Source organism: Sceloporus occidentalis, unplaced genomic scaffold (genome assembly GCF_023333645.1).
Source record: "Sceloporus occidentalis isolate IW3139 unplaced genomic scaffold, rSceOcc1.0.p SCAF_43, whole genome shotgun sequence".
Taxonomy (NCBI): domain Eukaryota; kingdom Metazoa; phylum Chordata; class Lepidosauria; order Squamata; family Phrynosomatidae; genus Sceloporus; species Sceloporus occidentalis.
In genome coordinates, this window is record NW_028317023.1 from 1531456 (window position 1) to 1554196 (window position 22741).

The 22741-nt window shown below is 40.3% G+C and overlaps 1 protein-coding gene and 1 non-coding gene across 2 annotated transcripts in view; both read left to right on the forward strand.

Moving 5' to 3' along the window:
* LOC149289664 (rap1 GTPase-activating protein 2-like) overlaps positions 1 to 22741 on the forward strand; it is a 148355-nt gene that overhangs the window by 9080 nt on the left and 116534 nt on the right. The window lies entirely within an intron of this gene.
* Positions 338 to 446, forward strand: LOC149289665 (U6 spliceosomal RNA). Its single transcript, XR_016277317.1, has one exon. It is a non-coding gene; the product is annotated as a U6 spliceosomal RNA (small nuclear RNA).

Here is a 22741-nt window from a genome sequence, read left to right on the forward strand (position 1 = left end):
GACCAAGATTAACATTTTATTCCTCAAACAGTTGGGAAAGTCTCATAGAATAAATAATATGTTGGCTCGCATAAACGCAGCTTTCGTCTGTTATGTTTTACAAATTGACTTTGAAATTGCATCCAGGCTTCTGTTTTTATACTTCCAATTCCAAAGATTATGCCTGATACTGCAGTCTATGACGGGCCAAGTTACAGTTTACTCCTTTTTGCATCATCGTGCTGAATATGGCCTTGTTTATGGTTGGGCTGCTCCTGCCACTCTCAAACAGTTCACTAATGATAATGAGAAATGATAGCAGGTTAAGCACTACTTCTCGTTGTATTAACTATGTTATAAGCTCAAGATCTGACAGCTCATATACTATAACTGAAACGATATACAGAAGATTAGCATGGCCCCTATGCAAGAATGATACACAAATGTATCAACTATTCCATATTAAATTTGTCCAGATAAGGGGTTTATTTCAAAGAAGGGGGAAAAAAGTCATAATGAAAAACTAGAGAGTCAAAGGCTTAGATGTAATGTAATTACTTTACTGAAAATGTGCTAGATAAGTGGAACAGCCTTCCAGCAGAAGCTAAGTCTTTACAACAGGAAAAAAAACAAGCAGACGAGATGGGCCAAATGGCCATACCTTTGAACTTCTCGGGTTCGGCTGACGGCAGCGGGAAACACCCCCATTTCAAGGAAAAATGGGCGGGGCTTGTCAAGCCGCGACCCGGAGGATTTGAGTCTTGACCCGGAGAACCGGAGGAGCAGTGCTCACCCAGCAATCTCCAGCTCAAACCTGGAGAGTTCCCAGGTATGCAAATGGATCATATCTGCCATAAAATTACATCTTTCTATGTTTACTGGCTACTTCTGACTCTCAAATTTCACCTAATAAACCCGGAGTCCCTCTGCATTAAATTCCAAAAAACTAAATAAATAAAAAACAAAATGAGGGTCCCCAGAATTCCATATTAACAAAGGGGGTGATGATTGCCTCTTCTTCTCCAACCCAGTGCATGGTAGGGATGTGGGGGGGTTAAGTAAATGTTCTTTAAAGTAAAGTCTTCTTCGACCCCCTTGGAAATTCTGTCTTACTGCTGGAGCTGGCTGGAGGTAGGTACACATTTGTACAGTGCTAAGCAGGACATGTGTATGGTCAAACAAGGAGCAGAAACTGGGGTGGGGAAACATGCCATCTATAGAGATGATTTCTATATAATATATATATGTACTGTATAATATACGTAACACAGAGAGATGTAAAGAAGCATGGGAATGGAAGAAGTGTGCACACATTTGCTATGCCAGATAAATGTGTACAATGTATGTAATGACCAGATGTTGGCATTTTATGAATATGTAATTGTTTGAGCCCCCGTCTCCAATCAACACTCTACAGTGCTGTACATTACACATGGGTGTACCTGTGTGATATATACCCATCTGCTACGATCAAAAGTGACATTGAGGTCACAAGTACAGACTCATTCAATGTTAAAGCAAAGACAAGCCAGAATTATTCATTTTTTCTTTAGGGATTGGCAGAAGCTTCACTGTCCCTGACTCTCCATTACCTTAGAAGCTATCAGGAGGCAGTTAGTGAGCAGCAGGCAAGCAGTTTCTCATGGTTGCTCATGCGGTGGCTGCCTGGTGACACGTAAAACTGTGGCCACTTAATTTGCTTTTGGTGCATTTTGCCTTAAGGTTTGGTTCAGGGTCACATAATTGTACTGGGAAACAAAGTGCATGTCATATAAACACTTTGCGAGGCAATTAGGCCCCGGGAGGACTTGATTTTTTTAATTCTACAAATAAAAAAAATGCCAGCAAATTTGATTGTTTAATCATGTCTAAAGAGGTAAAAATTATTTGTCATAATTTGCATAGTCACACTATAATGATAATCAGATTACAGTATTATTGTATATATTCAGAATTTTATTTTTCATTGTTTTTGGACGATTTCTTTTTATTATGGTACTCTATACATTCTAGACTTGAATAAATGTCACGTTGCTTTATTGGTGAACAAAACTTGAGCCAATATTTGTAGTTTTTTTTAAAAAAAAGCATTGAATAATCAGAGCAGTAAATTATATAATATTCAACTACAATGGCAACTAGAGAGTGAAGAATGAGGAAAATGTAAATGGTCATGTCACATTGTCAAATATTACCTTTTATTGTTCTAGCAATTTGTAAACTTGTGTCTACAGATTAAAAAAGGACAAGATCTGTAATAGTAATCCATGTTGCAATAGAGAGCAGCCATTTTAAGTACTTCACCCAGGATTTTAATGATTATCGTTCCTTTTGATGTAGCCTTTCAATCTAATAAAGGAACTGGATACATAAAAGGAAGTGATTATCCAGGTTTTGCCATACTTTCCCCAGAACTCAGCTTTCCTGAAGGAAAATAGCCCTTTAATTTAAAATCAACATTCTAGTCTAAATCTTTTTTCCCAATTACTTTAAATTAATCAATCTATAAAACATTTCTGTAAAATACCCACACTTTCCCTCTATTTCAGCATACCTGAGGGCAGGGCCGACCGAAGACTTAACGCCGCCTGGGGCGAAGTTTAAAATGCCGCCCCCCGCCGACGCCGGGGGGGGGGCGGCATTATCTACCCCCCCCGGTACTTACCCTTAAACAGTCCTGCGGCAAGTCTCCCTGTGCTGCCACGGTGCCGGCTTGTAATGCTGAGCGCCGGAAATTCGCGTCACTTCCGGCGCTCTGCATTACAAGCCGGCACCGAGACCGAACAGGTAAACTCGCCGCAGAGGAGAGAGAGAGGGGCGCCGAGCGGGTAAGCGAAAATCACTCGGTGCCCCTCTCTCTCTCCTCCGCTTCAAAAAACCCCCCCAAAAAAACGCTTGGGGCGGCAAAGTGCCGCCTGGGGCAATTGCCCCAGTCGGCCCCATTGTAGGGCCGGCCCTGCCTGAGGGACGTCTAAAAGAATTCTAAGTGCACACTGTAAACATGAATTCAAATGGGTGTCATACCCCACAAAAGACTGGCAGTTATGAAATGTTCTCAATTGGGGATGCAGAAAGAATTTAAATAACATAGACTTAATAGTACTGTTCTTGAGATTTTATGTGTAATTTATAATATTAAAACTCTTCACGTAACAGGCCCATAATTTCTAAAAGGTCTTGAGTTATAGCTTGTCCTAAGAAAATATTCTAGCTACAACTGAACCATTGAACTACAATATCTTGCAATATTTCAGATGGCCAAAGAGAGGCAAGTTGGTCTTTATATATATTGTGACAGTGTAAACCCCAGGGAGATGCTTAGTGTGGCATTTGGGTATAGGTGCTATCCATATCATAAATATGGGTCCCTGGGGTGGAGCAATTGGAGAGCAGGGTGGGCCAATGCTCCGTTTCCCCATGCTGTGGAAATTCCATGCCGGGTTTTCCAGGAGGCAAGAAATCTGCAGGATCCGGTCCGGGATTCCTTTGGGGCCGGCATCAGGCACAGGTGCTGAACATTAAAAACCCCTGGAGCTTGATACTCAGAGAGACTGTTGGGGGAAGAGGAAGTTCCCTGTGCTCCCAGGGCAAGGAGAGGCCCTGAAGAAGACAATCCCTGAGCCAAGTGAGGCAATACCTGCCTGGACATTTTGTGTGCTGTCTGGGGGAGGTTTTCCAGAGCCTGGCGTAGCTGGGTCTGGCTGGGAGGTTGAGTTAGTGGGTGATTAGGCTGGTCAGTCTGGACCAGCATAGTTCAGTTAGAGAGGGCTCCAATTGGGAGCTAGGTTTTCTTTTTATGATTTTTTTTTTTGGGGTTTCAGCAATTAAAAATAAAGATCTGTTTTGTTACAAGCTGGTGTTTCCGAGACTGATTGCCCTAGAGGACTGTGCTTAGGACCCCTAAAAGTGACATGTATGGCCCTCCAGCTATAGGGTTTGTCACAATATATATATATGTATATATACACACACACACACACACACACACACACACACACACACACACATATATATATACCGGTATCAAGGACAGGACTGGAGATGACTAGGAGGCCCTGGCAAGCGTGGTCTATGGTTGGACACACACTGCTGCACTTTTCATGCTCTAGGCATATCCAGTTGGTGGACGCACATTACATGACCCAATCTGCTGGAGCTGTCATCCATCATACCCGGACAGGCCATCTGGCACACCCGACTGCATGCCATGTGAGCATAAAAACGTAGCGTGTAGCCTCGCATATCCATCCCTTCGCCGTACCTACTTCATCAGGTGGCCAGTGGCCTTAAAGTGTTAGGGCCGCCTTGTGAACGCAAGTCTGGCCCTGTCAGGCAGTTTCCTACAAAGCATTTGCCTGATGTGCCAGGTGACCAGTCTGGGTGTGTGTATATATATATATATATATTCAGTATTTGTGCATGAATATATACAGTATATAATAAAAAAAAATGTGTATAACAAAATGACCCTGACATTCAGCAGGAATAGTGACTGCAAACTGTAATAGACAGTTGAAGATAAGAGAATATGTATCCTTCGAGGAAGGTGACTTATGTAGGTTAGACTAAGTTTGTGTTACGCATTTTCCATATTAAGTGGAAGGGAGCTTTTTTTTCCCCTGGGGGTTTAGAGAATTATTTTAGCTCTATAGTTCGACAAATGTGATAAGTAGATCTTTGCAAATCAAAGAGCGTACATTGGTGTGTGAAATATCACAGTTTGGAACCCAGATCTTACTCATGTACAGCTGCTGAATGGAATTATTATACTCTTATCCCATATCAAATTGAAAGTAAAATGGTTTGGGGTCAGAGCAAAATGCCCAATACTTGGTAACGCTTACAAGGAAGAGAAAAGGTAGTATTTCCCTCATACAGTTGGAATGCATGCGCAAACTTCAACATATCTTCGGGGGGCACATCCTGGAGCTGCTGCTAACGAAATCATTTGTGAGATGATTTCCCCCTCACCAGTCCCACAATATTGCGTAATACGAGGGAGAGTGAAGTTCATACCTTACCTTGCTATGCATTTTCTATATTTGCTAGTTTTCCCCTACTTTCTCATCATGTATACATTTGATAAAAATTAGAATAGCAGTTTAGCAATTACAATTAGGTCTCATGGTAACCCTCCATATATCACTTTATTGAATAATGTGTCATTTTCTGTAGATGTGCAATGTACGGTAATAAACCAAAAACTGTGATTCGTGTACACCAATGTTCTGGATCCCTCTATTCTTCTACTTGATGCTGAGATCTGCAATGCCGTACCTTGGCTGTGTTACTTATTGGAGTTACATCTGAAGGTTAGAACCTAGAATACTGAACAGTTAGGGACACAAAATGTTATAATTGCTAATCAGGATTTTTTATAAAATAGATTTTATTTTCCCTTTAACTGGTCACCTTTCCTTTTGCAGGAAGTAATTCCTACTGTGAAAACTCATTGTAAACCACTGGTGTGAATCTTCACAAAGTAACCTTATAAAGTGGAACTTCAATACAACGGTGGCTGACTTTGCCTTGTTTGCAGTCACATCAAAAATACTTATTATTGTTATATTCCTGAAGCCCTGCCAGAGCTTCCCTGTGCCTCTATAGCAGGCTACTCTGTGCCAGTGGACCACAAGGAAGGAATGCTTGGGGAACCCATGCAAGCCACACTACGGCTGTCTCTGTGTGATATATACCGTATTGGCTCGGATATAGGCCGCCCCCGTGTATAGGCCGCACCCTCAAAGTTTGGTGCTTTTTTTAAAGAAATTTTTTTTTTAATAGACATGCTGCCACTCTGTCTCCCCCCCCCGAGATATGCTGCCACTCTGTCTCCCCCCCCGAGATATGCTGCCACTCTCCCCCACCCGAGATATGCTGCCACTCTCCCCCACCCGAGATATGCTGCCACTCTGTCCCCCCTGAGATATGCTGCCACTCTCCCCCCCGAGATATGCTGGCACTCTGTCCCCCCTGAGATATCCTGCACCTCCCCCCCCTAGATATGCTGCCACTGTCCCCCCCGAGATATGCTGCCACTGTCCTCCCCCCCGAGATATGCTGCCACTGTCCTCCTCCTCCTCCCCCCGAGATATGCTGCCACTATCCTCCTCCTCCCCCCCGAGATATGCTGCCACTCTGCCCCCCCCCCCCCCGACTTACCAGAGCAGACTCATGGGTGTCTTGCGGGGCCAGCGGGGGACATCTACGCAATACGCGTATACAGCTTCCGGTGCCGGGACTCAGCGGATGTGCCGGCACCGGAAGTTGTATAAGCGTATTGCGTAGGTGTCCCCCGCCGGCCACGCAAGACACCCGGGAGTCTGCTCTGGTAAGTCTTGGGGGCAGAGGTAAAACGCATCGTGCAGACGTTTGCCGGTGAACGTCTGCACGATGCGCTTAGACAATCTCCCGTGCCTGCACTCCCCCCGTGCGGGGGATCTGTATCCTAACCCTGCTGCCTGCCCAGCGCCCGGAACTGCATGTCCCGGGTGTCGGGCGCTAGACCCCGAATATAGGCCGCACCCCGACTTTAAAGACTTAAAGTGGGGGAAAAAAGTGCAGCCTATGTTCGAGCCAATACGGTATATATGTGATATGTGATATATATATATATATATATATATATATATATATATATATATATAATGTATAACCACTTTACCTTTTGTTTCAAAATGTTGACACAAATAATGTCCCCCATTGTACCTGCCCATTGTTAATATGTTATGTTCCCCGCTAATCGTCTGTTGTGTCTGCACGTTGTATAGAAATGCAGAATATATTTGTGCTTTTTTAAATAAAGCAAGCCTCAGCTTTGTTAAATAAGATAAATCCTAGTGGAATCTATTGTGTTGCAATAAAATATATTCACTTGGCAGAGCTTTTACCATCAGCTAAAGGCCATCAGCTGTAATCACTCTTGTACATCAGCGTCTACTGCTACTGTTATTCATTGATTGCGAACGGCTACAAACAGCAATCATTCTATATATATTGGCCGGCATTAGGGCATAAAAAGTGTGATAATAAGTGCTTCTGTCTCTCCCGTAGAAATTCTTTAGTTTTACTACTCTTGCTTTTTTCCCCTCTCTCCGTGGAGCAGGTGAGGTTACCAGCCACCCTCCTTGGGAAGCAAATGAGGGGTTGCCCTGGAGACACGGTAATTGGTAATAAACAGTCATATGTGGAACATCCACATGCAATGTAGAAGGTTCCCAGTTAGACAGCTAACTCGCTTATTTAAGTACTATCTTGCTTCTTGTATTTTTTGTAATTGTAATTAAAATCAAAAGATAAAAAGCATAATCTGGAATTAAAAGAAAGTAGCAAAATTGAGAACCTATAAAATCAGCAACTTTTGTTCCATTTACATTTTGAGAAATGCCATATTTTGACCTTTGATGATCACTGTAGAAGGCATCTGGTGTTAAATAAAGCAGTATGATTTATCTGCATTACCTGCTGTAACTATTACTCAATTTAACTGGAGCAGCCAAAGTAAGCAAAATTGCTAGGGATGCTTAAAATCAAGGTTTGCGTGTCTTGCCCAGACCAGATTCACACCCATCATGGGCAGAACATGAAGGTATAATTGGGCAGAACATAAAAAGGGATAGGATTCAGCCACTTTGTAAATAATATGGAGTCATTTTTGCTTCATGGTTTGAAATCCACTGTTACCAAACTACAATAGGAACCTATGTTCATATTACCATAGGTCACAAAAAATATAATCCTCCATGTTTGCTGACCGTAGTTTTCTTTCTCTTGCTGTGACGGAGGTTTCCTATTCATGATAACCATTTGATACGCCAGTCCTGTTGGTCAAGATATTCCCAGCTTTATCAAATATCCCAATTAGTTACCATTTGCTATCGAGTGAAATTCGAAAGGGATGTTGTGGCGGTCCGTATAGATGAGAACGATAACCATCAAAGTTTATTCTAATTAACCTGTTAAACCCATAAGCAAATTTCAACTATGGGGAAAAAAACCTAAATGCCTCTACTTGGTTTATTGTCTGTGTTCCACCTACTTAGATGAATGTTATGCTTTGGTAACTACATATAGCATCAGAAATATCAAAACAGGCTCCTGGAAATAATTCTCTAGTCATCTCAAATTTTATCGTGTTCATAATTTTTGTCAGGAACACTTGTCATGTGACACAAATGCAGTCATAGAAACTGCAGAAGCTTCTTTAGTCCCAGCATAGGTTTATGTGTTCTTACCTTCAGACAACTGTCAACTCCGCTGAGGTTTATTTGCGTAACGTTCTAGAGAGTGCAATTAACGTTTTGTCTAAGTGGAACAGCACTTTTAACTGAAGGGTCCTTATTTTACTGAACTAAAATGTTAAATGAAAGTAGGTCAGAATCCCGTTGCGTACAGGGACGCTTTCCATAGGAGTTTCGAGCAGGGAAGGGAGATGGAAAGCACCTCGTACATTACTTCTAAAGATAGCACGGTGGGCTCTTATTGGTCAGGATATCATTTAGCTGCAGGTGAAGAACAGAATTATGCATGAGATCTGACAAAGAATAAATTATTTAGATAGTGTAATTCATGTTAGATTTTTCCCACATCATTGTCACCGTGCATTGTATAGCAGACTGCTAATTTGGTGTAAAGGGTTTAATTAACCCTTGCCCAGGCAGCTCAAATAGCATGGGTGTGTAGAGAAGTGTATATACATATTCTATTAGTAAATGTCATTTCTTAAATGAGCTTCCATGTTATTGTGTTTTCTTTCAGGAGCGTACTTTTACTTCTAGATGAAAGGTTACAATGCCTACCTGCTCTGCAGGGTGCTTCTATATTAAAAAAAATCTTATGATGTCAAGCTTCGAGTGGTTGGGTAACTTTGGGAAAGACATGTGTGAATATATGTGATAACATTATAAATATAAATTAAGGGTAAATAGTAAAACCCACCTCACTAAAAGCATTATACAAAGGAAGGAAACCACCCCTTGGACCTTTGAGTAAAAGAAATGTCACTGAGTTCTAAGACACCTTCTGTTCACACTTAAGACTCCTGTGGCAAGGTAATTTCATCCTTCGGTACCATTTGTATTCTGAAGACACTCAGCCCTAACTTTCCTGTCTCCTGTTTCTAAACTAATGTCTGCATGATTCCTACAGCTAAGAAACTGAACTTCTTATCTTCACTCTAAAGCTAATTCCTTGGACAGTCTTCTTCAATGTCAATGGTGCAACCATTAGCTCTGCGCCACGTTTGCTGCTTTAGGGTCAACATTGACTCTGACCTTTCCCTCAGTCCTCACATTCATTATATTTTTAAAAACGGTAGTCTACATCCTAATCAGTGGCGACTCTAGAAACAGTATATAGGGGGGGGGGGGGCACACAGTTGCCGATATATATTAATATTAGTCCCTGCTGCCGATATATATATATATATATATATATATATATATATATATATATATATATATATATAAATATTAGACCCTGCTGCCGATAGCAGGTATAGATCAACACATTAACAAACAAACCCAGCTTTGCATGTATAGATCAATTGCAATTCACTTGTGATCTCAGCACTGAAGGTATATATATCAAATAAACAGAATCAGACATACAAATCCTGTATTTGCAGGTATACAATAATAATATATGAAACGTAGCATCGCAGGTATAGATCAAATAAATACATGGAAACAGCATTGCAGGTATTAATCAACTGAACAAGACATACAAACCCTGTATTTGCAGGTATACATAAATAACGTATGGAAACATAGCATAGCAGATATGGATCTACAGAATAACACAGAAACCCAGCTTTGCAGGTACAGATCAATTGGAATTCACATAGAAACACAGCATTAAAGGTATATTTAAAACCCCCTAAATTACAGTCATAGATCACAGGTTGCACACCCCAACCACGCTGCCCACATAGAACCTGGCCAGCACCCAGATAACACACATACGATTTGCCATCTTTGTCCCATATACACCCGGGCTGTGCCATCTCTGTCCCCAAGGCTCAAACATCCTGCTAGTGCCATCTTTTCCCTTCCACAATTATACATCTATTATACACACAAACACATTAACTCATGCACTCCCTCATTCAGACAAATCATCCACACATTAACTCATGCTCTCCCTCATTCAGACAATTCATCCATTTAAAGAAACTACGCCCCTTGGAGCTTCAAATAAGGGGCTACATGTATTTCTAGGACAAAAGTTGAGTGCACAAATAATGATGGAATATGTCGCTTTGGCTAGAAAATATGTTTTTTCCAACCATAGCGACATTTTCATTTGTGTCTAGCGCACTCCAGGTTTGTACTAGAAACACATACAGCCCCTCATTAGATGCGCCAAGGGGTGTAGTTCTTGCAAATGTGTACTTTTTGTGCCATAATTTAACTTCCTACATGAGCAGTAATGCCACGTCAAGGCTTCAACCCTAATTACTGATCATTCACACGCCTTTCATATCTCCATTCACTCGCAGAAGCACACACCATACTTTCCATACATTCACTCACAGAAGCACACACACCATTCTTTCCCCTTACAATCCCAAAGAAATGATGGTAAAGGGAGAAAAAAAAAGCCACTTTTACAGGAAAAAAAAGGTTTGCAGTAAAAATGCAAAGCGCTGCAGGGATGAGATGGTTACTCACGTACCACACAGGCTAAATGGCTGATTTTAATAATATTTGCAGTTCATCAGGATTTCAAAAATTGCCTCCCTCTACCGTTGGCTTCATTTAACCCCATGATCAAAGGGATCATGGGATTAAAAATTAGTATCGGCCATTTTTAAAAAGGGAATGTGACTTTTTTTAGCTATATGATCGCTGTGGTAACATTGGCTACCACAGTGATCATTTAGCTAGCATACTTAAATTTTTTTTATTTTTTTACAAGCTATATACTGTTGGAACGGTGAGATAATTAGCTTTCTAACGGTATATGTTGGGGGTCTGTAGCTGCTTAGATGCCTGAGATACAGGCATCTAAGCAGCATGCCCCCATATCGCTTTAACTGACAATTGTCAGTTATTAATAAAGTTGCGCGGTGACGTCATCGCGTCATTGCGTGCCGTCACCAGCCGGATCGGGTGGCCCCGGTGATGCCCTTCAGTGTGAGGGGCAGATCGCCGGGGTAGGGGGTGATGACCTCCATAAAGGTAAGATAGTGCTAGCGACGGCATGGTGCCGTCGTTAGCACCTGACTGGGACTGCTAGCGACGGCACCATGCCGTCGTTAGCAGTCAAGGGGACTGTCCTGGGTGGCTCCAAATTCGGCGGGGGGGCAACAGGGGGGGCAAGGAATATCCTAAGGGGGGCAATTGCCCCCCCTTGCCCCCCTGTAGCGACGCCACTGCTCCTAATGTATGAAGACATTACTTTTAAGCATCCCTGACAATAAATACCTTGTCAGTCTATACGCTGTCAACCTAGTAGTGCAGGGTCATCTAACATAACATTACATGAGCCCAATGAGGTCCTGGCAGTAGAGCTACTGTTGGTATGATGTTAGTGGTGGTGCGGTGGCTGTATTATCCACTAGATAGAATCCTCAGGGCTCAGGGGCTCCTAAATAGTGTATTTAATGTGTACCGTGTACCACATGTTCACAGAGACATACACACACTCCAAAAGCATTTACCCTTCCAGTGCGATGGATACAGATGCCTGGTAGACAGGCTAAATTTCTAACATCCAGATGTGGGGTAACATTGCTGTGGCACAAGGAACGATGAGAAGTGCTAATATTTGAATAAAACATATAATAACCTAAAACATACATTCCTTAAATCACTTTGATGCATGATATTTTTCATCTAAATATGTTTTCATAGTTAGAGCTTGGCAAAGTTATATTTATTTTCTAACTGCTGGACAAAGCTTCGAATTTGAAAGAGGCTAGTGTTCAAAAAAGTGCAATCATTTGGAACTGAAGGGGTTCAAGGCTGATCCCCCATTCATGTAGGCAATATATATATATATATATATATATATAATATAGTCCAATTTACACATGCACTCAAAAGTACCTTATAAAAGCTAATTTTTAGTTTTTCACTTTAATTTATCAAAATAGTTCCTCATAGTCATAGGCGTAAATGATATCTGACACATGTGTGATTTAAAATGATGAATCACTCAGCATATAGCAATTTACTCAATGAGAGATCTAATAAAATACTTAGTATCTTCAATGTAGAAATCCAAAATAATTATTATATTTAATCTAAATAAAACATGTATTGTTTGTAGCATTACATTTGAATAAACACAGTGCTTTGGATAAATTCACAAGAAAGCAAATCTATCTTGTCATATTCTCTGTGCTTTCCAGATCATTTCCTTCAAGAATTATTTATTTATGTCTGCAGAAGAAAGGATTGGTCAGTGTAGTTTACTTTAATGTCAAAATATTTAAGGGTGCTCAAGTGATCAGCCACCCCAGTTTCAGGAGGCTACCCATGTGTTTCCATTTTATTGTCCAATTAGTGGTTTTTTTGTCCCACTTTTGTATTATTTTAATGATTTACCAAAATGAACTGGTTGGGAATTACCAATACATACCGTATTGGCTCGGATATAGGCCGCACCCGAATATAGGCCGCACCCTTAAAGTTAGGTGCTTTTTTTAAGAAAAATTTTACTTAGTTAAAAAAAAACGTAGAATAGATCTGCTGCCACTCTGCCCTCCACCCGATATATACAGCCACTCTGCCCTCCACCCGATATATACTGCCACTCTGCCCCCCCCGAAATACGCTGCCACTCTGCCCCCAAGATGTGCCCCCCCCACGACTTACCAAAGCAGACTCCCGTGTGTCTTGCGGGGCCGGCAGGGGACACCTACGCAATACGCGTAGACAACTTCCGGTGCCGGCACTTCCGCCGGCACGGGAGATTGTCTAAGCGATGCGCGTAAACGACCTCCGCTGCCGGCGTGTCTGCACGATGCGCTTTAACAATCTTGTTAAAGCACATCGAGCAGACGTGCCAGCAGCGGAGGTCGGTCACGCTCATCGCCGCTGCTGGTGAACGTCTGCACGATGCGCCTAGACAATCTCCCGTGCCGGCACTCCCCCCCGTGGAAAGTGCCGGCAGGGGAGGCTGTCAGAACGCATCGGAGAGTAGGATACGGGTCCCCTGCACCGCTGTTGGGGATCTGTATCCTAACCCTGCTGCCTGCCCGGACCCCGAATATAGGCTGCACCCCCACTTCAAAGACTTATATTCGGGCCAATACGGTATATATATATATATATATATATATATATATATATATATATGTGTGTGTGTGTGTAGCCTTAGCGTAATTGCTAGCAAATATATACTTAAAAAGTTATCCTTCCCATTTATATAGCTGTTGATGGAATGGGCTACTAAGATGGCTGCTAGGTGCAAATGCAATCCAAGCTGTTCCAAAATTGTTTACAAAGGGCTGGTCCGACCCAGCCTTTATGGACAATTTTGGACCAACCAAGGAGGCAAGAACGTAGCGGGGTACATAACGCAGTGTTATGTCACCCTGTAGTCAATTGTTGCTGGTTTCAAGGCATAAGGTTGTCACACCAAATTTATCTGATTTAGATTTTTCTTCTGTTCACTCACATTGAATTTTGTTAAAGGATAGAAATAAATTATATCTATTTTTGAAAGCGTTCTTACTTACAGCATTTTTTCTCACAAACACACACACTTTTGTTCACACACTTTCAAAACACACACTCTCTCTCTTCCCCTTCTCTCTCTCTCCTCTCTCTCTCTCTCTCTCTCTTCCATCCATTTTTCTTCTTCACATTTCCTTTAATCCCTGATGGTCTTGTAATAGAAGTGCGTGGTCTGTTCATACAGACATTCACTTCAGTGCTCCCTCGTGGTACACGCAGATTCAGTGCTGAGCGCTGGGATATGACATCATATTCCAGTGCTTAGCACCAATAGCCAGAGCTCAGCGTGAAGGAGCACTGATACAGAAATCTGTTCCCCGTGCTGTTTTCAGTTCGGGCCATCTGCAGAGCACCACAAATGGTGGCAGTGGATACTTTGCCAACCCCTGCTTGGAAGTATTATAATACCCCAACAGACTTGTTCTACTCTAAATTTGAGTAGCTAATCATTTTGGCATGTTGTCTACAGCAGTGTATTACAAAAAAGCTTTTTGTAACTATGTGTCTGGTCTACTTGCTTTAGAAAATTTAATCTGCAATGTTTTTAACATAGTCTCCAAGAAATGTACATCCTAGTCTACAATACTTTTAACCTGCTAACCTTGCTACTGTCATATTTAGAAATTAGGTAACACCTGGTCACACAGTGTAAGCACAAAAAATGGCAGATACATCAAGCATATCTGTGTTCCACTTCCCAGAGAGACAATCAATTGCGTTGTTGTCACCCAGCCACAGGGCTGATGTTGGAGCAATATGAAGTCTAATGAATCAGGCACTGGATACAGCCGTGTTCTTATTACATTCTGTTAAGAAGTTGCCATGTGGCCACAATGACCCATCTGGGGGTATCAGGTGTGTTACCAGTAAACTGCATTGTACTGCTGCCTCAATAGTGAAATAAAAGTGTTGCCAGATGACTCTCATTCTAATTCTAAATGAAATCTATCGCTGCTTCTCAAGAGGCAGAACAATGAGTAAAATACATAGGCAATTAACGATCCTCTTTCCTGGGAATAACGGACTGGCAATCTATACTTGGATTAAAGGAGAGTGTTTTTTGGGGGGTTTTACACCATACATAAGTAATAGCTGCTTCTTTTGTGTGTAATATTTTTATAATTTTTTTTTTAATTGTGTATGGTTACTTCTTGTGGGACCAGAGTGTAGTTCAATAAATAGCTATTGTACAGTAATTACAGTTGATACCGTTATTTTTATTGAATTCTTATTGGGCAGACTTTTTGGCTAAACTTTTTTTAGGGGTTACATCAGTCTGTTACAAGTGACTATTTGGAGGATTGAGTAATGCAAATATGATTAGCACTTATTTACAAAACTATACTATTCTATAAAACACATACAGTTGGGGGAAAACATGTTACTGAATTGTATGTGTGTTATAAACCATTTTGACACTACAAATGCTCTACTAGGTCCATCGAGTTATAGAACCAGTAATTGGGCTGTATTAATTACCATTCATTTACAGTGAATATAGTGGGCAATAATATAGCAAGGCTCTCAAGTGCTTTATATAGTGTAAAACATATATGCACAAGAGTTCTCATTAATGCCTAGATATGTATTAAATGCCTCCAAGGAACAGTATAGTTAGTTTTTTTAGTACTGGGCAGAAAGAGACATAATTGTTTTGGGGTAGCTGGACTGCTTTAAACATAGTTTTTGTAACAATACAAAGATTCCCTTGTTAGAACAGTTCCTTTCCCGATTCTCACACTATTAGGATAATTTGCATAATGCTTTTGGCTTAGAATAATAATGAACACTTAATTTGGTCATAGGTCTCTTTATTTATAATTTACAGTTAGAGCACATCCTTTTTTAGGTTTTTTTCTTGTTTAACATGAATTTCAAAACATGCATATTATTGATTTGGGTGTCAAGGTGCATGCTTAGTTTAAAAATAAAGCTTCAGGAAACCTTATATACATCACATTTCATCTTGGATGTGTGTGTAATACACAGATGCCCATTCTTGAAGGGCTCTGTTCAATAAAGGTCAACTTCAGATGGGGAACTGAGATTCACTAAAGTCAACCAGTTCAATTCAACTTAACTCAACCTTATTTCCAATCGGCGTCAAGTTGTAGAGGACAGCAGTGTTTGAAAATTCAAACCTTCCTTTGAATTGTGCCAAGTTGCAGTCAACAGAGGACATGCTGATGTCAAGCACTGTTGAAAAAGGGACTCCCCAGGTATTCTAATTAAAATAAACAGGTAATCCAGCCACAAAATGGTTAGCATGCTCAACTGCTTTAATGACAGTTTTGCAAATCAGCAACTTCACTACTGTGTACAACTTGACACAACTTGATGATATTTTAAAGTTGACTAAACAATATTGGTTTATTCACTAAAGTGAATGTTATCAGGAGAGTCTGTAGGAGAGTTGCGGTTTCAGCTCCCTCACTGCACTGTTCATTACCATGGGCAAACACTGGCAAGTTCCTCCAGCTAGAAGGGCTGAATCAGCCCTGCATAATGAATACTTGTGCATTCATTCAACTTTAATTCGGGAGGAGCCTTTGAAGAAATGCCAATGAATTAGGTGGACATCATCAGGTCTCAGCCAAGCTCTTCCTGCTGCAAAAGCACACTGCTGTTGGACCTTCATAATGTACAGTGAAGGCAACGAGCTGAAACGTTCCTGTAAACTCTCCTGTCGGCTGTCTCTTTAGCAAATAGACCCCTTGTGGCATCTCAACTTTTAGTGAACAGATGAGTTGCTGTGGAAGCTTGGTCTATCCAGTGCAGTTGTATGTTTTGGGTTGGCTGTGTAACTCATTTCACAAATCAGTTTTTAGTGAATAGACTTGAGGCCTGTTAGTGTCCTTAAATGAGGAAGGCATGAGCACATATCTATAAGATTTCTTGTAACTTTCCCTGTTGCTTTGACATATTTCATTTCTTCCTTGTCTAGTCTCATGACATGCTTTTTAGGATGATAAAGAGATCGTAGCTATGAAGTTCACAGCTATCAGATGCTTTGTTATGGGTTTTCGTGAGTTTTCTGCCTCCATTATCGCAATGTAAACTGGCTGTAGATCATATTTGTGAAACATTGCCGTTATTTTCTGCTGTGTCGACTCTCTCTCTCTCTCTCTCTCTCTCTCTCTCTCTATATATATATGTATATGTATTCTTTTAACATGTTAAATATGAAAACAAAAAAATCTTAAAGCAACAAGGTAGAAACATGATTTCTATTTTTCATTGTATAGGTATGCCAGTGAATTAGTAAATAAGCCCCTTTCAAGACTATAGATCACAACTGAAATTTGTGCCTTGAGGTGTTTTAAATTAAAATATGGTTATTTTATATACATTTCCTTATAAAAAAGACACAGTTTTGTAGAACGATATAGTGTTTGTGTCCATTTAAGACAACATTTAGATTTAGATCAAAAGCAATTGCTAAAAGTTGCTAATTTTTATGCCTTGCTGGAAAATGAAATTATTAGGAATCTCTCCTCAATAATTAATGTTTGCAAGGGTGACGGCGATCATTTCTTGCCATGATTTTATTTCATATAACATTTATCCTAATTTGTCAGTAGATACAAAGAAAGTTCATGGTGGCCTTGGGTAAACAACTGTAAATTTAGGCCACCATTTCTCTTAACTTTGCATGGTTATTAATTGCCAGAGGACATAATAATCGTGATTTCTTTGGAGCTATTCTGTTTCTTGGAATTGCAAGGAGTAGAAGAAATATGATTATAAACCATCTTAGTTAAACTGTGTTTGAAGTATCACTAATAACACTTTCATGAACCATTATTTCATTAATTAAATATATATTTGTTTAAGGTTCTGTTATCATACCATGCTCAAACTTTAAGGGGATTGGTCATTTGAGCTGTCAGTTTGCTGGCATGCCACCTAAGGGGGGAGTCATTGGATGAGTGACTGGGCTTTGCTGTCATAGCAACAACACTATAGCTTTTTGTTCAGAATTTATGCGACCTGGGTACTCTACATATGGAATGCCACGAAGACATAAAAGGTAAAAGTGCTACAAATAACGTTTACTTGTATTAAACAATCATCATTAATCTACTTAATTCCGAATCGGTGTACTGTGTAGAAAAAGAAATCAGGATTTCATACAAAGACATAAAGATTGTAACTTTTTTATAACCACTCTTGGATATAGGGGGAAAAGGGGAGATAAAAGGACTTTGGAAACTTTTTTGTGTTGACGTAATATTCCATTTAATTTCTTTCTTATTTGAAGTGGCACCTTCTCGGCAACCCAAATCCCTTTGATGCCCCTCTTTGCTAGGAGCTCAGCTTCTATGGGATAACATTTTTATAAAGACCGGAAACTGTGTTTATAGGTTAAATTGTGTACGTTAGAAAAAAATATTCTCTCTCTAAATGTCTTATTCTAATCATGTAGCTATCAATGTGTCAGAAGTTCACATGAAAAGCCAGTCCCATAGCCCAATCGCATACCAAACTTCCTGAGCTTAACTTAATGGTTCTTCTTAACATTAGGTTTTTCAAGACAATACTGCTTACTCAACAAAATTATACTCCCTAGTCTAATCAGATGAAAGCAAACCATTGCACCTACTTAAAATATCAAAGTTTTGATAATAGAATTATGAATTTTTTTATGTTATTAAGTATTTCATTGCCAGGTGCCACATGTGGCCCTAGGTCAAAGTGCAGTTTATTAGGAAGGGGAAAGGAATTTGTCTTGACAGACAGACACAGCATACTTCATAAAACGTTTTTTGCCATTATGCCGTATTAAATATAAAATAAGATGGCCACTTAATAATATGAAGATATGACAATGGAAATCAATACCCAGCATATGTGATGAATCTTCAAAAAAGGTGTTTTAATGTTTTGCATCATGTCCGCAAACAAGGCTCTTACACAGTGTCACAAATATTGAATTGTATGCTTTTGATTGTTTTGTAAAACCAGTGTCCAAATGAGAGCAGATGTCATGAAAATATTATACAGTAGAAAACAGATATCAATTAGCCATTTACAAATGACAGTATGATGGATGGATTGTAATTAGTGCTACTTAAAAGAACCTTATGAGCTTTTTCTTGGCTAAGTGATGATGAAAAAAATAACAGATACAAGGCCCATAATTCAAAGCAGATACCCAGCGATGGGCGCAGACAACCTTTTTGTTTACCCATACATTGAACTCATAAGATAAGTGAGAGTCACTGCACACTTATGCATGAACTGTAATGTCTGACTAAGCATTGGAAAGAAAACCAGGAACAATAAAGTTGTCTATATAATTTTCATACTTCCCAAAATTTTAAATGGCCAAAGATGGATACTTTTGTTTTTAGGGGTTGTGTGAGTTATGCAGTTTCCTTATATTGTTTTCTTTGGTAAACCCGATTAGCAGGCAGAGTAGTATAACCCAGAAGAGGTGGTACGTGTCCTGAGGGCTGGGTTGTCCATTGGACATGATATACTGGATGATGCTGAAAGGTAGAGTATATTAATCTAAATCTTGAAGATTATTATTTTAATAATAAAAGGCATCAATTTGGCTTTGATCACCTAAATGCCACAATCCCACAATTCCATATGCATTGAAGTCCTTGTGACCCAATACAATTTATTTCAGCACATTTGTTTAAGAAATTTTAACCTTGCAACTTTGTTTACCCTTGTAACATGAGGCTATGTGTGACAGCTCATCATGTACTACTTGTATGGAATATTAACTCACAAAAGACATCAGGCTGCATTGGAAAATTGATAAAAACAAGGCTTCCTGGAACCAACACAAATCTGTTTATGGTTTATTAAAAATGTGTAAGTGATATGGAGCATCAGCAGTGTCTGCCATTGTTATAACAGTAAATCTCTATTTCCAATCCATCAAGTCTTTGGCCACAGCAGTTGGCTTTCATATCTATGCGCCCGTGCTGAAGGTTATCAGTGTGGTTTCAATCAGTCACAGTGTCTGCAGAAATAGATGTCTTTGTCTCTGATCAGAACCCTGAAATAACTCAAAAAGACCTGGCTTTTCTTTTCATAGGAAGCATCTTTTATTGTCTCGATGTCTATGCCCCTCATTACCACTGCCTACATACACTCCGTGATGTCTGTGCCATAAGCCTGCTAGGCTCAGGAGCATATATGAAGCAGATCTTTTGTGCCAGGCCTCCATTTTTCTAGTGCAGTTCATTTACTTTTCGGTATTATGTTTGTTTCCTTGAAGTCAGAAAAAAGGGTCAGATTTGTTGAACTAAAGTGAGTAAAATAAATGAATACCCTCTGTTTCAAACTGTTTTTTCTTTCCATGGTAAAGTTTTATTGCTGAAACCTGCAAAGCTCTTCATCGCTGTTCCACATTCATCTGATGATCTTCATCTGTCCTCTTCTATAATCTCTTCCTCTCATGCTCATTTATAATACCTTTGTCTCTGGTCCTTCAAGAACAGTCCCTTCTTCAAGGCCAACCTCTTCAGGGATGTCTGCCAACTAACAGGATACCTACCAGGATACCTCTAACCTACCAACACCTCACCATTGTTAGCCTCACTCCTTCCGTTGGGTGTCTACAAGTATACCATCTTACTTTCAGTCATCTAGTACGTCTAGTAATATTATTACTTAAACAATATATTTGAACTTCTTGTGTAATATATCCACAAATTCAATTTTAAGCTTGCTTGAGCAGGGCCCTCCACCTTTTGTTTTTCATAAGTCCAAGTTGTTATGTAATGCACCAATTGTACAGCGCTGCAGACTATGATGGAGCTATATAAATCAATTATATGAATGCAAGTCTATTTTTTATGTATATAAAAGAAGTGCATTGTTTTCTGCTCCTAACATGGTCAAATGATGTATGCATTTTTCAATTACAAACTAAACCTGTAAATTTCTATTATATTTTTTTCACATAAAAGAAATTAAAATGGAGAGAAGGCAAACTGGTTAATGATTCTGCTATTTGGGGTGCCGTCTTGGCTGAAGTTTTCCTACTGTTTTCCTAATTAGCAGTTAATCTGTTATAACAGTGGTTCTCCAACCGGTCCTTGTGGATAAAGATTTACAAATGTATTTTCTTTTTCGTAGCACAATTGGAGCTGCCTAAATTCTGGGCACGCCAGAATATTTTAATATTGATTTCAAAGCTGCAGAAATTGTTCACTGCTCTATATACAATTTTGTTTAAAAATAAATAAATCTGTAGCATGAAGTGTTTTGTTGTAAATGTTGTGGTAGTCTGGAAACAAAGGAAATAAATTATAATCAGGAATTAAAGAAAAACACAATTGAGATTTCCCTAAACAGAATGGTCGGGCGTGAAAGAAACTGATCCCTAACACTAATAAATAAAAATAAAACCATAAAAGCAAATGCTCTGAAAAGTACCTCTCGTCTTATAATCGAGGTCGTCTTCTAATCAGACCTCATTCTGCTGGGGCCAGGCTGCTTACCAGGCTTTGGTCGCGAGCAGCATTTCTTCTACTAGCAGCAGGAGAACAGGAAGCTTGCACAGTCCTCACATAACTCTGCCTCCCCCTCCTTCCTCTGGGGGCGGGGCCAGAGAAGTTGCTCGCACAGCCGGGCCCCTGCAGAAGTCTGCGAGTGGGAGATCTGCAGTTCAGGTAAGGGGGTGGGGGAGGGTTTTTTGAGCAAGTATGTGTGATTAATGGAATGAATGAGTATTTAAATGATTGTGAATGAGTGTGTGTGTGTGATAGCATGGATGTGTAAGGGGGGTGGTGGTGGTAGCATGGCATAGGGAGGCTGTACTCACACTCCTATCATCCCCAGGTTCTAGCATGTACTGGCTGCCTTGGCTTGATAGGAGTGTGATTGCTGTTAGCAGTTATATATATATATATATATATATATATATATATATATATACCTCCAGAAATGCATTTTAACCCCCTATATGCAACTCAGCCCCATGATATGCCTTTTAACCCCCTATATGCCATTATATCATGATAAGGCATATCATGGGGCAGAGGGGCATATAGGGGGTTAAAAGGCATATCATGGGGCACAGTGGCATATAGGAGGGTATAAGGCATTTCTCGAGGCAAAGTGGCATATAGAGGGTTAAAAGGCACATCATGAGACAGAGTGGCAAATAGGGGGGTATAAGGCATTTCTGGGGGCAGAGTGGCAAGCCTGGGGGCAGATGTGCATAACTGGGGGGGGGCAGGTTGGCAAATAAAAGGAAATAAAAAATATATATTTTTCTCAATCATAACTTTTATTAAATATGAAAATTAGTTTACATGAATTAATATTTACTAGTAAAACTTTTTTCCTATAGGGTAGTCTTATATTCAGGCTTTTTGTTTTTATTTGCCACTCTGCCCCATGATGTGCCTTTTAACCCTCTATATGCCACTCTGCCTCAAGAAATGTCTTATACCCTCCTATATGCCACACTGCCCCATGATATGCCTTTTAATCCCCTATATGCCAGAGTGGCATATAGGGGGTTAAAAGGCATATCATGGGGCAGAGTGGCATATAGGGGGTTAAAAGGCATTTCTGGAGGTATATATATATATATAACTGCTAACAGCAATCACACTCCTATCAAGCCAAGGCAGCCAGTACATGCTGGAACCTGGGGATGATAGGAGTGTGAGTACAGCCTCCCTATGCCATGCTACCACCACCACCCCCTTACACATCCATGCTATCACACACACTCATTCACAAAAATTTAAATACTCAAACTTGCTCAAAAACCCACCCCCACCCCCTTACCTGAACTGCAGATCTCTCACTCGAAGACTTCTGCAGGGGCCCGGCTGTGCGAGCAACTTCTCTGGCCCCGCCCCCAGAGAAAGGAGGGGGAGGCAGCGTTATGTGAAATTCTGCTAGCTTCCTGTTCTCCTGCTTCTAGTAGAAGAGACGCTGCTCGCGACCAAAGCACCGGTAAGCAGCCTGGCCCCAGCGGACATTTTTTGGAGGTCTGATTCGAAGACGATCTCGATTATAAGACGAGGGGTATTTTTCAGAGCATTTTGATTTTGGGGGGTCATCTTATAATCGAGCAAATATGGTATATTTACTTT